At 40.0% G+C, this 12,814-nt stretch overlaps 1 protein-coding gene across 1 annotated transcript in view; it reads right to left on the bottom strand.

Annotated features, from left to right (window-relative positions):
• Positions 1–6,938, bottom strand: part of edar (ectodysplasin A receptor) — a 41,825-nt gene extending 34,887 nt beyond the window's left edge. Inside the window, exon 1 of the mRNA XM_084362287.1 lies at positions 6,741–6,938. The gene's annotated coding sequence lies outside the window, so the exon portion shown is untranslated. The remainder of the gene's footprint in view (positions 1–6,740) is intronic.
• Between the last annotated feature and the right edge of the window lie 5,876 nt (positions 6,939–12,814).

Consider the following 12,814-nt stretch of genomic DNA (forward strand, 5'->3'; position numbering starts at 1 on the left):
GTCTGGAATCAAAACTTAAGAACGACAGGAAGACAAGGTGCCTACCGTTTATTTATCCTTTATTTACGCAGTGATGCCATTAAACAAGTGTAAGGTCAAGTGTATGTACGTTCCAGTATCGGGAACTATTTTAATCGTGAGGTGAAAGTTTGAAAATGTTCAACATATCACCAACATTAATTCTGGTGGTTGTGTTTGATGTTATTAAAGTTTAATATTTATGATCTGAATATGAACTCTCACAGGTGATAAAACTTTAAACATGAACCAGTAACAGTGTGGACTTCCCCGCTATCAAGTTCCTGCAGTCTGTCATTTAAACCTCCACCAGCTCTGGTGAAAAAACTCACTCTGACAAGACATCGTGTTTTTATCTTTACACTGGATGATTGTGCCTCTTGTTCAGTCTACTTTGTTATGTTTCATGTCAGGTTTTTACACTTTAACAAATACAGCTGTGATTGATTATATCCATGAGTTAGTAACAGAGAAATTCATGTCATAATCATCATGAAAAGAAATCTGAGCCATGTTATTAACCGTTCTGCAGCTGTATCATACCTGTGCTTCTAATAATCTACCTGAAAAGCACCAAAACACACATCAGCTCAACTATTTCTACATTTTCTGCTCTGAGTTTCAATAATGTTTCCAAGTGTGTGTTCAAGAATTTGGTCATTCCACTGTCAATCCACTTTTAAGTGCCCCTGTCTGTCTTTTTTTTTCGTGGGTGAATTATGACGGAGGAATGTGCTGCTGGCATTTTGTCTCCTTTCGATGATTTGGGTGCAGTCTGAGGGTAAATAGAGGGGATGGCAGCAGCGCTGTCAGTCAAGTAGACCAACCGCTTTCACATTCAGGTGAATCAGACCATGAGGGTGTCTCAAAACTTCTCTAAACAGAACGCACTGATTGGGGAAAAAGCACTATAGCTGCAATTAACCAGCGTGCTCACGTTTCTTCATATTTGCAGATGTTCCTTCCCGTTCTCCAAGTCTTTATCAGCGCTCAAGGAAGTCAAACTGACTGAACAAAGTAGCCATCAAGGCTCAGATATCACAAACTAAATGAGCCGTACACAGATAAGTCTAATTTGCAACATGATGACCGTCTGAGTTTGATGTGAAAATAAACCCATGATTAAAGTGATTTCCAGCTTCGGAGACAGACGCAAACCTCAGACAACAGCTGGCTCTCGTCTGCTGACTGACTTAAAAAATCTATTTACCCCGATCCCGTCCAACTGCAGTGTCGTGGTTTATCAGTGTGAACTTTGTTTTCACAGGAGTGTCAAAACATTGCTTTGCAGCAACTTGAATTTCCACCAACAAATCAGACGAGAAAACTACTGGAAGTGGGACGCACAAAGAGCTGGTGTCTCAAACGTTTTCCAGAAAAGACCTCATGGAAAGACTTAATTCCTTAAATAATGTGCAGATCTTCCACGGAGCAGAAAAAAAAAATTACATACATGACCAGAGCACAGCATGAAACGTGCGTTTCTGCGTGTGCACGTGTGTGTGCGACGTCTCTTCATCTCTCTTCATCTTTTGATTGCTTTAATTACAGACTTACTGTCAGCTTCCCACTCGGTACGCAGGAAAAACAAACTCTTAGAGCACATGAAAAGAAGTCACAAGTGCACACACACACGCACGCACACACACACACACACTCATAACACACACACCTATCCCAGCTCCAGTCAGTCTGTAAACTCTTTGATTCAGTGCCTGCCGGTGATCTGTCTTTCATCGTCTCCTCTCCCTGATCCCTTGTTCCCTTCTTTAGCTCCGCTGGGGCAGAACATCTCTCTCCCTGTCTCTGTCTCTGTTTGTTTTGCAGCGGCTGTAGGTGGGAAGCCTAATCTGCAACCAGCCACGTTACTGTTTCCCTTCTAAATAACCTACAATAAAGGGATCGCAGAAGAAACCATCAACTGGGAAAAAAAAAAAGTTGCATGTGTTTTGGCAAAAGGGAACCTCTTATGGCGTTTCCTGTTTCCCTTGTTTTTAAGTGTTGATACAAGCGTCAACACGCATTGATACCAAAAAAATGTTTGGCAAGGAAATATTCTGCAATATCTGCAACTCTGCATTTCTTCTTTTATCATTTAAAACTGTCTTGTGTTTTAACTCGCCGTGTATTCAAGTATTTAGCAGAGAATAGTGAAAAGAAATGCCTCGTGTCGACACAAGAAAAATCGATATCGCTGAGGGGTAGATGGATCATCACCCTGGCCGACTATCAGGGCTGATATTCAGCATTTTCCGATTATTGATATCGGTGACTTTTCCATCAGATTGCCGAGAAAATAAACGTATTAAAAATGTGCTACTTTGGCTCTGATGCAACTTCCTCTCACACAATGTGCCGCCCACAACACTATCTGTTCGGTAACACGTCACAATTAACAGCCTACAAACACTGAATGATCTGAATCTGCAGGGTAAGTAGTAATTAAATGTATGAAATAAATGTAATGAGAGGAAGGTAGAAGGAAATAAGCAAAGAAGTAAAGAAACTCATGAATGAATAGTAGTTCCAAATATTGATTATCGGTTTCCTTGATTTCTAATAATCTGTATCAGTATCAGCCCTGAAAAAGCCACATCGGTCGACCCCTAACGTTGGTGATCTTAGGTGTTACTTGGTATCGAATTGAAACCAAACTCCGTGGTACTGCCAACCCCAAGTTTCTACACTGTCAAATGACCTAACTCAAAGACAGTTAGTAGAAATAACTCAGTGTTGTATCAGTATTGTTCATTTCTGCTTGTTGTCAGCATTTCACCTACTGTGGAGTATTCTTCAGTATTCAGAGTGTTTCTAGCGGGTGTATAACCCAATCACCAGAAAAAGACAATAAATGTTGGCAACGCACGTTTCTGCATGTCATAGATACGTTAAAACAACGCCATACTTACGGTTTGGTTGGGTTTAGGCACAGACAACACTTGGTTAGGGTTAGGAAAAGATCATGTCTTTGGCTTAAAATTGCTGCTTTGGTCGGCACAATCACAGCTGGATATTGTCCTGAGGTTTTCCTAAAAATATCCAGTGGTTTCACATTTACAAATGTGGAAACGCAGTGTTGAGCTGCGATCGCTGGCTTGGCAGCATTCTCGCCTGTAACTCCAACACCAGACCCTCCACGTCTCCATACGAAAGTCATGCCACAGACATGTCATATGGACAGATATGGTACGCGGGCCTGTGACACATACGAATGTATCAGTGGTTTACAGAAACATTAACTGCCAACGTTTTATCCTGGTGACTGGGTTGGGCTAATTCTAGTCTGAGCTGCAGCTTGGCTTGATGAATGGATGTGGCTGTGAGGCTGAAGGAAACTTCATCCTCACAGCGCTTTGAAAAAATGACGACTTAAAGAATTTAAGTACGTTACTTAGTGGGTTGAAAGTTACAAAACCAACAGAAGCATCTTTGACTTCTTCTAGTAAAACGTATTTTCTGCTAACATGAGGAGTTCGGACCGCACCATCACAGCAGATTCAGCACCCAACTGTACAGGTGCCCAACAACACGATCCCTCACCGACTTCCCACCTACCAACTGTCTCAAAACACACCACATCGTGGGATTAAAACCTGCCATGACGTGCAAAAGCTGCTACTTTAAAGCACCCACTCCCACACAACAATCTGTTTTAGCTTTGTCTTAATAACTAATAATTTTGTGCATTATATCAAATAGGTTTTCTTAAATACCTCGCTTTGTATTTCTGTTTTTCCACAAAATAGATTAAATCTGATGACTAACTGAAGTAGGTTCCCATTAGGAGGACTCTTAAGTCGACACAAATTAGACCACAAACCTCAATTTGATTAAAACGTGCTCCTTGGGGCTCAATGGAGAGGCTTCAACCGCTGATTTAGTATTGGTTTCTTAAACCGTCTGCACTGCTCGTGGGGAAATAATAGCGGTGAGAGTGAAACCTAAGATTAAAAACGTATTTTTTTTTCTTTTTATGTTGCCTTGCTGGAGATTAGAGCATGTAAATTAAAACATAATGAAATGCAGCTACTTCGCATTTTGCTGAAGACCTCCTGGAAGCCCCTCGGGGTGTCCCGAAGATCCACTGACTTATTCAGAGTTGTCTGTCCTGGTGACTCTGAGTCGTTCAGCAATTATTAGTGAGGCAGGCAAGTTATTTAGGACACAGTAAGTAGGATATTGTCTGAAGAAGACTTTTGTTTGCTCTTTAAAGAACAGTATGCATTGGTTTGTACCACCTGCCACATGCAGATTCTCAGCATACAGATACAAAGGTAAGATCTCACTGATAAACCTTACAAAATAAAACACATTAACGCTTCTTGCCCAGTGCTTTTTGTAATCTTGAGGATGCACATGCATGCAGATGGCTGTATATACATGTCTGCCACTAATCTATAGGTAGCCAGAAAGCACCAACAAACAAATCAATATACCAACAGAGGCAGGGAAGGTGAAGACCACCAGGAAGTAAAAACTGATGTAAACAATGCAAGTTTCAAACTTTTCAGACCAACTTTCCTTTGACAGGAATGCATTCAACACGTCAGTTAGATGTCAAAGATTAACGTGACGTGTTTCAGGAAGACACACTGAACGTAAACACAAACTTTGTTCACAAGAAACCTCCACAGGGCTCCTTTAAAGACACTTAACTACGAATAGATTATCAATACTTCATGTCTATTTCTGCATCGCTAGAAAAACTACAACAATAGTCGCTTTTTGCATTTTAATGCAACAATTTGTTTTCCATTAAAAACAACAATGCCTGTTTTGTGAGCTGTTTTTGTTTTATTACTTTTATATTGAGTCTGATTTAAGAACTACTGAGGAAGACGTACTCCAGTGAAGTCATTTGTACTTTTTCCAGATGTAATAAAAACCCTTACAATAAATGTCAATATCCCTGTAGGGATGAAGTTGACACTAAAATTGGATTTCCTTTTGGATTTATCTTCCACTGGACTGGTTTATAACCCTATAAATCTCAATATCTTACATTCTTAAAGATGATTATTACAATCCTATACATTATACAAAACATAAGGGATTACTGTCGTCACTGCAGACGGTGCTGGAGTTTGGATAAAAGCCTCCACAAACCGCTGCGTCATAAATTAAAAGTAGAAACCTAATGAGCTGAATAACTTCACTTCCATATGTAAACTCCTTCTTATGTGTTTGGTACAATATAGTCTTAGATGTGTGAAGCATTATGCAACGTTCAGCCCTAACAGGCCTCCTGAGCTCTATAAATTCGGATTTGGGGAAATGGATATGCTGTGTGGATTGAAATCAGCTGCGGCATAAATCTCAACAATAGCTTTCCCAAGAAAAAAAAACAACACACACACACAACAATCCTTTTTTCTTTCTATGATATCACTCATAAAATAAATAGGGTCATTGTGTGAATTCGAGCACCGAGGAGCATTAAGCGTCAGAGCGATGAGTAAGTACACAAATTGTCTATTCACTTGAGTCTAGTATAGGATGATCATGACTACAGGCGCTGGCTTTGTTAGTTTTTTTGCCTTCATCCCTTTAATCCTCAAGAACTCCTTTTGAAGATGACTTACACTCCCTCCCCTGTTTCTTCTCCGTGTCTCCTTTGCCTTTCTACCTGGGAACATTAAAAGATTCGATGGCAGAGGAGACGCGCTGCGCTGGGGGCTGCAGGGGGGAGAGAGGGAAGGAAGATAGAGAGATAGAAAGAGGGAAAGAGTAAAAGGGAGAGAGGAGGGGGGGAGATAGAGACGGATTGATTTCCACCTCCAGCAGCTATAGTTCAAAGCCAGCCAGCAGACTTCAGAGGCGCGGCAGGACCCGGCATGTCCCCAGCCGGGCCGGGCTGCCTGTCTGCGGGCAGGACTTCCCCCGGGGGCCCCGGGGCCCGGGACAGTCAGGCGGCACCAAAAAAAACAATTATGCAGACAGGGGAGAAAGGTGTGCGAGGTCATAAACGCACAGTTTCTCGAACAAACGGCTAAAAATACAGTCTGAGAGGCACATCCCCAACACTGTGGGAGAGATACGGCTTATTTTGCAGCATTAAAATGATTTATGACGAAGAATTTAATTATCTGAACCCTGTTGCTACAGCGTGGTTTCACGAGAAGTGAATCTGTGTTGTTCGAGAGCCCTGTCAAGAAGCAATTCAGGCCTAAACTGTGAGGCAAGTGATGTGAGAAGCAATCACATCTGTCTTCCACCTTGGGCTACAACCTTTGCACCAACACGTACCTTTACATACTTCAGAATGTATTTGAGGTTTTGCTTGTAACATGCACACTGTGCTCAAAAGTGTATTTAATGTAGGTAGACAAACAATCAGCTTGGGAGATATATTCCCTCCAATCTCGTGCACTTGAAAACAAACATCTGCATTGTGTTGCCTGAGATGTCACACAGTGGTCAGTTAGTGAAATGAGATGTCACCTAAACAGCATATTTTTTAACCCAAAACCGCAAATATAACCTTAAACAGATGCTTTGATTGTTCTTCTAAGACATGCATCTGCAGTGTGTCTGCCTTAAAGTCTCCAAGTCCTGTTTCAGGAAGACTAACAACCGCTGCTTTTGTTTCTTAGAAGTGAAAAATGACATAAAAGCACGTTTGTTTGCCACAATAAGTGTTGCTCAGGAATTTCCCCCCGAAGTCTTGCAGCAATCCGTCCGCGCATTCCTGAGAGCGGAGCTGCTCAGACACACCGTCTTACCTGGAGCTCGAGAGGGGGGCGCGCTGCACTGCGGGTCCTGCTGGCGGCTGATCGCTCCTGCTGATCGGTGATCAATCTGTGGCGTGGTGTCGGATAAGCATCGCCGAGGTGTACTGTCTGACGACTTTTTACTCCACACGGTTTGAGTTGTGCCTCAGCCTCCACTTTGGAGCATGTCGGTGTGTCTTCAGGCTCCTCCTTGATGAGGAAAAAAAGTGTCAAGCTTTTCTCCGCCCTGAATGAGAAGACGGATTAACGTGGCTCAGGTAGACTCTCCTCCACACTGCGGGGGCAATTAACACGCTGCAGGCTACGACTCAACTGCGCCATCTAGTGGGAGCAGAGGTGCAGTGGCAGCAGACTCAAGTCAGTGATCATCAGAAAGAAATCAGTGGCAGGTTGCGTTCACTGACACACTGGAAATTATTTAGGTTTTATACTTGAAATATACCTTTAACTGTTCTTTAAAGGGGCACTATGTGGTTTTTAACCTTAACCCTAACTCAGAAATATTTATTTTTCAATAAACAAGCTGTTTAGGTCCCCAGAACACTGTTTGAAGCTACAAAGGTGGCAGGGTCCGCCACATATAAGCAAAACAGTATGAAATTGTGTTGTGCTTTCAGTTTATACAGTAATGACACCAAGGGAGTTTGTTTATTTAGTTTCAATGAAGATCTTCCTCTTCTGATTAAAACTACATAGTGCGCCTTTAAAGTAGAAGTCGACTCTTTAGTGCCAGTTAACTATGCCTATAAAAATTTCACGACATCCTCAGGATTAAGAACGTATAAACCAAACTTTTCAAACAAATAGATCTTTGTATTAGATGCCAAAATGTTGGAACGCAACAGTGAAAACTAAACTTGACATCCCAGTTCAGATCAGAAACCATCAAACCCACAGTATGAATACGCTCTTTAAAGCTAGAAACTGTCTGTATAAGGCAACAACACTTACATATACTCTTCTTAAGTAGGCCTATGTCTTGATCACAAGATTAAGTACTAATATAAGTATAAGTACAAACACACAGACTTTTCTTTAAGTATCCTTAAGTATAACTTTGTTAAGTACATTTCTGTTTTAAAGAAGTGTACCATTAGCACACTTGAATAAACCTCTTTTGTAAGGACAGCTGTGTTTTTATTTTATATTTTTATATATTGTATGTTGCTCGTAGTACTCTCTCAATATGTACATAGCTACATAATCTACAGTATATGTAGATTTACATATTAAGATTGCAACTAACAGTTATTTTCATAATTGATTAATCTGCCAATAATCTTCTCAATCATTAATTATAAAAGAGTGAAAAAATGTTCATCACAAGTTTACAGAATCCACATTTACTAACAGCTACCATCACTACTACTGCACATATTGCTATTAATTACTGATATTGTCACTACGACTACCTCTACTTTTACTTCCAGGGGTGGAATGTAACTAAGTACATTTACTCAAGTACTGTACTGCACAATTTTGAAGTAGGCTACTTGTACTTAACTTGAGTATTGAGTATCGAGTATATAAATATCGTAGGCTTTCTTTTCAGTCCACAGCCTTTATTTGTATACTTTGATTATTAGTTATTATTAGTATTCCTGAATGTATTTTAAATGCAATCTCATAATATAAAACACTGATTCTGATCATTAGAAAAATGCTGAATATCTGATCCAATAACTGTGAAACCTAGATCAATGAGTTTATACAAATATGTAGAATTAACTTTTACTTTTAAATTTAATATTTAAGTATGTTTATTGCCCACAAACTACCGTTGACACTTTAGTATATTTAATATCAGACACTTTAAGACTTTCACTTCAGTACCAGGCCTATTTGTATGGATGACTTTCCCTTTTACCAATAAAAGTAATATCTCAACACAATATCTTTACGTTACACTCTCTATTTCTACTAGTACTACCACTACAGTTTCAGCTTCTACTGTAATTTGTTTTTTGTTTTTTATTTGGTTAAAAACACTCAGTTTACGTGTCAGCTATAGACATACATAAAACATATAGAAATAAACAAGCACAATGTTCACAGATTGAGACAGAAAAGTTGGATATATTTCTGTATTTATTGGCGATATTACCACCGTCAACGTTACAGTACTTAACATAAGGCCCACTGCACACACACACACACATACACACACACACACACACACACACACACACACACACACACACACACACACACACACACACACGCACACATCTTGTTTCAGATGAGAAAAGGTCTTTGAAACAGAAGCTATAAATTAGTTTGAGTGTGTGTCTGCTGGTGTGTGTGTGATGTGGATGACTGGTGCCTGTTGTCTGAGTTGGACTAAAGCTTGGACTTTAGTCTTCCTCTCCTTCTCCTCCTCCTCCTCCCCCCTCTTTCCGCTGCTTCTCTTTTTCTCAGCCACAGGAAGGGTGAGATAAAAGAGGGGCTTTGAAAACACTGGGAGTCCTGTAATTACTCACTCTCCCCCTCTCCGTCTCTCTGTCTTTCCCACTGTTCCTGTTTCTCTTTTCTCTGTTTACCTCCATCTTCTTTGTCTTTCTCGGTCACTTTCTGTTTTTTCCTCTTTCACTTTCTCTGCCCCGCTCTAAGTCTGTTTCCAACCCTCTTTCTCCGTCCTCTTCCGTCGTCTCCTTCGTGTCTCTCTGTCTCCCCTCGTTCCTTCAGAGGCCCATTGATGTCGATCCAGGGGCTTCCTGGCTGAAAAGGAGGATGAGAGGAGAAGAGATTAGATGAGAAGAGAGGATAAAGAGAGGATGAGGAGAGGATAACAAGAAGAGCGATGAGTTCTGCTGAGAGAATGATGGCTGCTCTGTCACACACCGGACAAAAACACATATTAAGCAAAACCTGTATTTACTATGATGGATGGTTTAACACGAAAACACACGCAACAGTCGCCACAGAAGGTGAAACAGGGTATAAGGAGATTTAAGATAATGTGACATGTATAATATATGAGACAATACAATGAAACAAGCTGAGGTATAAAGGGACAAACAAAGATCAGATTAGGGATATTTGATAAGGAAACATAACATATAATGGTGTGTAGGAGTACAGATAACCTGATGTGGTTCTTTCAGCATTAAACAGTAGGATACACAAAAGAAACAAAGAAATGTAATAAATCAGATAGTAGAAAAGATGCCTCACTAACCTCACTATCTACACAGTTTTGTTTGTAACCGGGGACGCGGTCACCTGGGAAAAAGGAATATGATATGCAATGTTTTATTCCTACATGTGGAAATCCAATCACTAATCACTGCAAATGTAAAATTCACACGTGGAAATTTTCATTTGCATGTTTAAAAGGCCAATCAATGGTGAGAATGTCCATTTTTCACATGTTAAAGCTTTAGTTCGCTTTAAAACAGCAAATTACACATCAAATAAAATGTGGAAATGTGGAATTCACATATTAAAAAGCCAATTTCATGTGATTTCATGTGTGAAATTGGCTTTTTAATATGTGAATTGAAATTCGAATGCAGCAGTCTCATATGGTTGTATGTAACTCGCATGTGAAAATGTAAATCACTTGGCAAAATGTCCAGTTCACATGTACCGGCTGCATCTGAAATGTGTGAAAATATGGCAGTCTCATGAGAAGAAGCAAATATATACCATGATGATGTCAGGGTCGTGTGCTGCCTTCATGTTTATTTTATGGGTCTGTTTTTATTAAACTTTGCTAAACAAACATGCTTTGGAGTCATGTTTTCTCGGCCCATGAATAAATTTAATCACTGGAAGATTGTATTTTGATTCTCCACAGAGTCTTAAGGTCAACAAACATGAATGTTTGAGATCTGAGTTTAAATATTCAGTAAAGTGCAGCAGCTGTCACAGACCGGCTATCCTGTTTTAACCCCCCCTCAGCGGCACATCAAAGTACTGTAGCTCAGAGAAGATAGCAGTCAGTGGAGGCCTAATTTACTGCTTGGCATAATGAAGTTAGGGTAAGTTCAATTTGAAGGGAAAAAAATCATTAAAAACAAACTTCCTCATGCTTTTATGAGCCCCAAGGAGGCTTGAGCTCTGAGAGGAGAAGTTGAAAATATGTTTGAACCGCTTTTCACTTTTCAGAGATGAAAACCAATGCAATATAGAAAGAAAAAATGCAATAGCTGATATTTTCCTCCTAATATTTGATATTTACCAAATGATCCTCAATGAAAAAGTCTACATTTAAACCACGGGGCGTCATAACGCCACATAAACACACTTTGTCTGATTCAGTTCACATTAAAACCAGCTAATATTCACTTCATCCTCCTGATCAAACACAGACAATAGATTCAAAAACTAAAGGTCATAAAAAATATTCTGTAATCTCAGTTGAAACATCGCTCTCTAAAACTTTCCATTTCTTTATGATGGGAAAAAAAACACTGTTCTGGGAGATTGCTCACATGCTGTACAAGTGAACCCACTACAGACTCAGTGACCTTGTTAGTAGCCCTGTCAGTGTCCCTCCACATGCACATTGTCTGTGTGAACACGCTCACATCCTCTAACTACTCTTCAACAAGGAAGCAGAGAGCCGGTTGCCATGGTAACTGCCGTGTCAGCTAACCTACTTTTGCATGAACGAAGGACATTGGCGGATGAGAGAGAGGTGTATGGTACGTATAGGTACACAGAGAAGCGCACACACACACACACACTGCTTATTCATTATATTTGATCATTTCAGGCAAACGAGATTTAATCGTTCTCCAGAGGAGTCCTCGGGACAGCTCCTGTGTTTACTTAGAAATGATGGAAAGGGAACGAATGAGAGTTATTATTGATATTACTGATAAAAACGAGGATGATAAAGGAGGCGATGAAAGTTCGATGTAGAAGTACGAACAGCGTCAGGTCAAGTTAATTTCCATGGCTTATCATCACAAGAATTTCCCACTGGACAACATTCAATTACAAAATAATTACATTTCAGTATTGCAACAATAAGACTAAATACTGTAGGAAAGTATGCAGCAGAATTAAATGCATAAATCACTAAAAGCCCACTGGAAAGACAGAAAAGGTCTAACTGACTTAACAGGATGGTTTGTGGACTTGAGTGAGGACGCTGCCAAGCCAGTGACCAGTTCGAGACTGTGTTTCAACATTTGTAAGTGTGACACAACTGGATATTTTTAAGGAGACCTCTGTGAATTTCCAGCCGTGTATGTAGAGACAAAACTAGGTGTTTTTAATGAGACCCTGTGATATCTCCAACCAGCCCAGTCACCAGGATAAAATGTTAGCAGTCAACGTTTTTGCAAACCACAATTACATCCACATGTACACGTCATAGGCTACAGACATGTGCGTGTCATATCACGCTCACACGGCTGCAATTTAAAATGGTATTTACACAATATTTTAAGACAAAGCGAGATGATTTCCTGACGCTAACCAAGTGGTTTTTGTGCCTTAACCTAACCACAGCATTAGCACAGCGTTGTGACAAGATAGAAATAGAAAACTGAACCTAAAGAAACATAAAGTTGCAACGTGAGAAAACATTGAAACGTTGAAAAATGTTGTTTTTGCAAAAAGGCACTTTGCTTACATATTCTGGCAACTCAGTTGTTCCAGCAGTTTGTGGTGACCAAAGCAGGTATTTTGTGCCTAAACCTAACCACAATTATCTCTTTTCTCTCTCATAAAATTGAAAATTGAACCAACAAAATGCAATATCAAATTTTCTGAGTAGAGAAAATTGAAACAGAGGTGCACCTGCAGAATGCTGTAATGCGACAGTCGGTGCTCACATGCAAAAAAAACCCAAAACTGGACATGCTGTTTGAAATAAACTCATAATTTCAGCACTTGGATATATTATATATTTTATCATGTTATATGAATTATGCATAATCTGTGTCCATCAGTCGCCTGTAACACTGACTCATGCCAGCCTGTACGGCGTGAACACAACATGCATCATTACAGCATGTGGCGTGCACATGCATTAATTACATGTATGATTATTGGACATAGCTCAGTCTCAGTGACTTCTCACAGAGCCTGCGATGCTAGTTATCATCCCT

Source organism: Pagrus pagrus (assembly GCF_965226575.1).
Source record: "Pagrus pagrus genome assembly, chromosome: 9".
NCBI classification, from domain to species: domain Eukaryota; kingdom Metazoa; phylum Chordata; class Actinopteri; order Spariformes; family Sparidae; genus Pagrus; species Pagrus pagrus.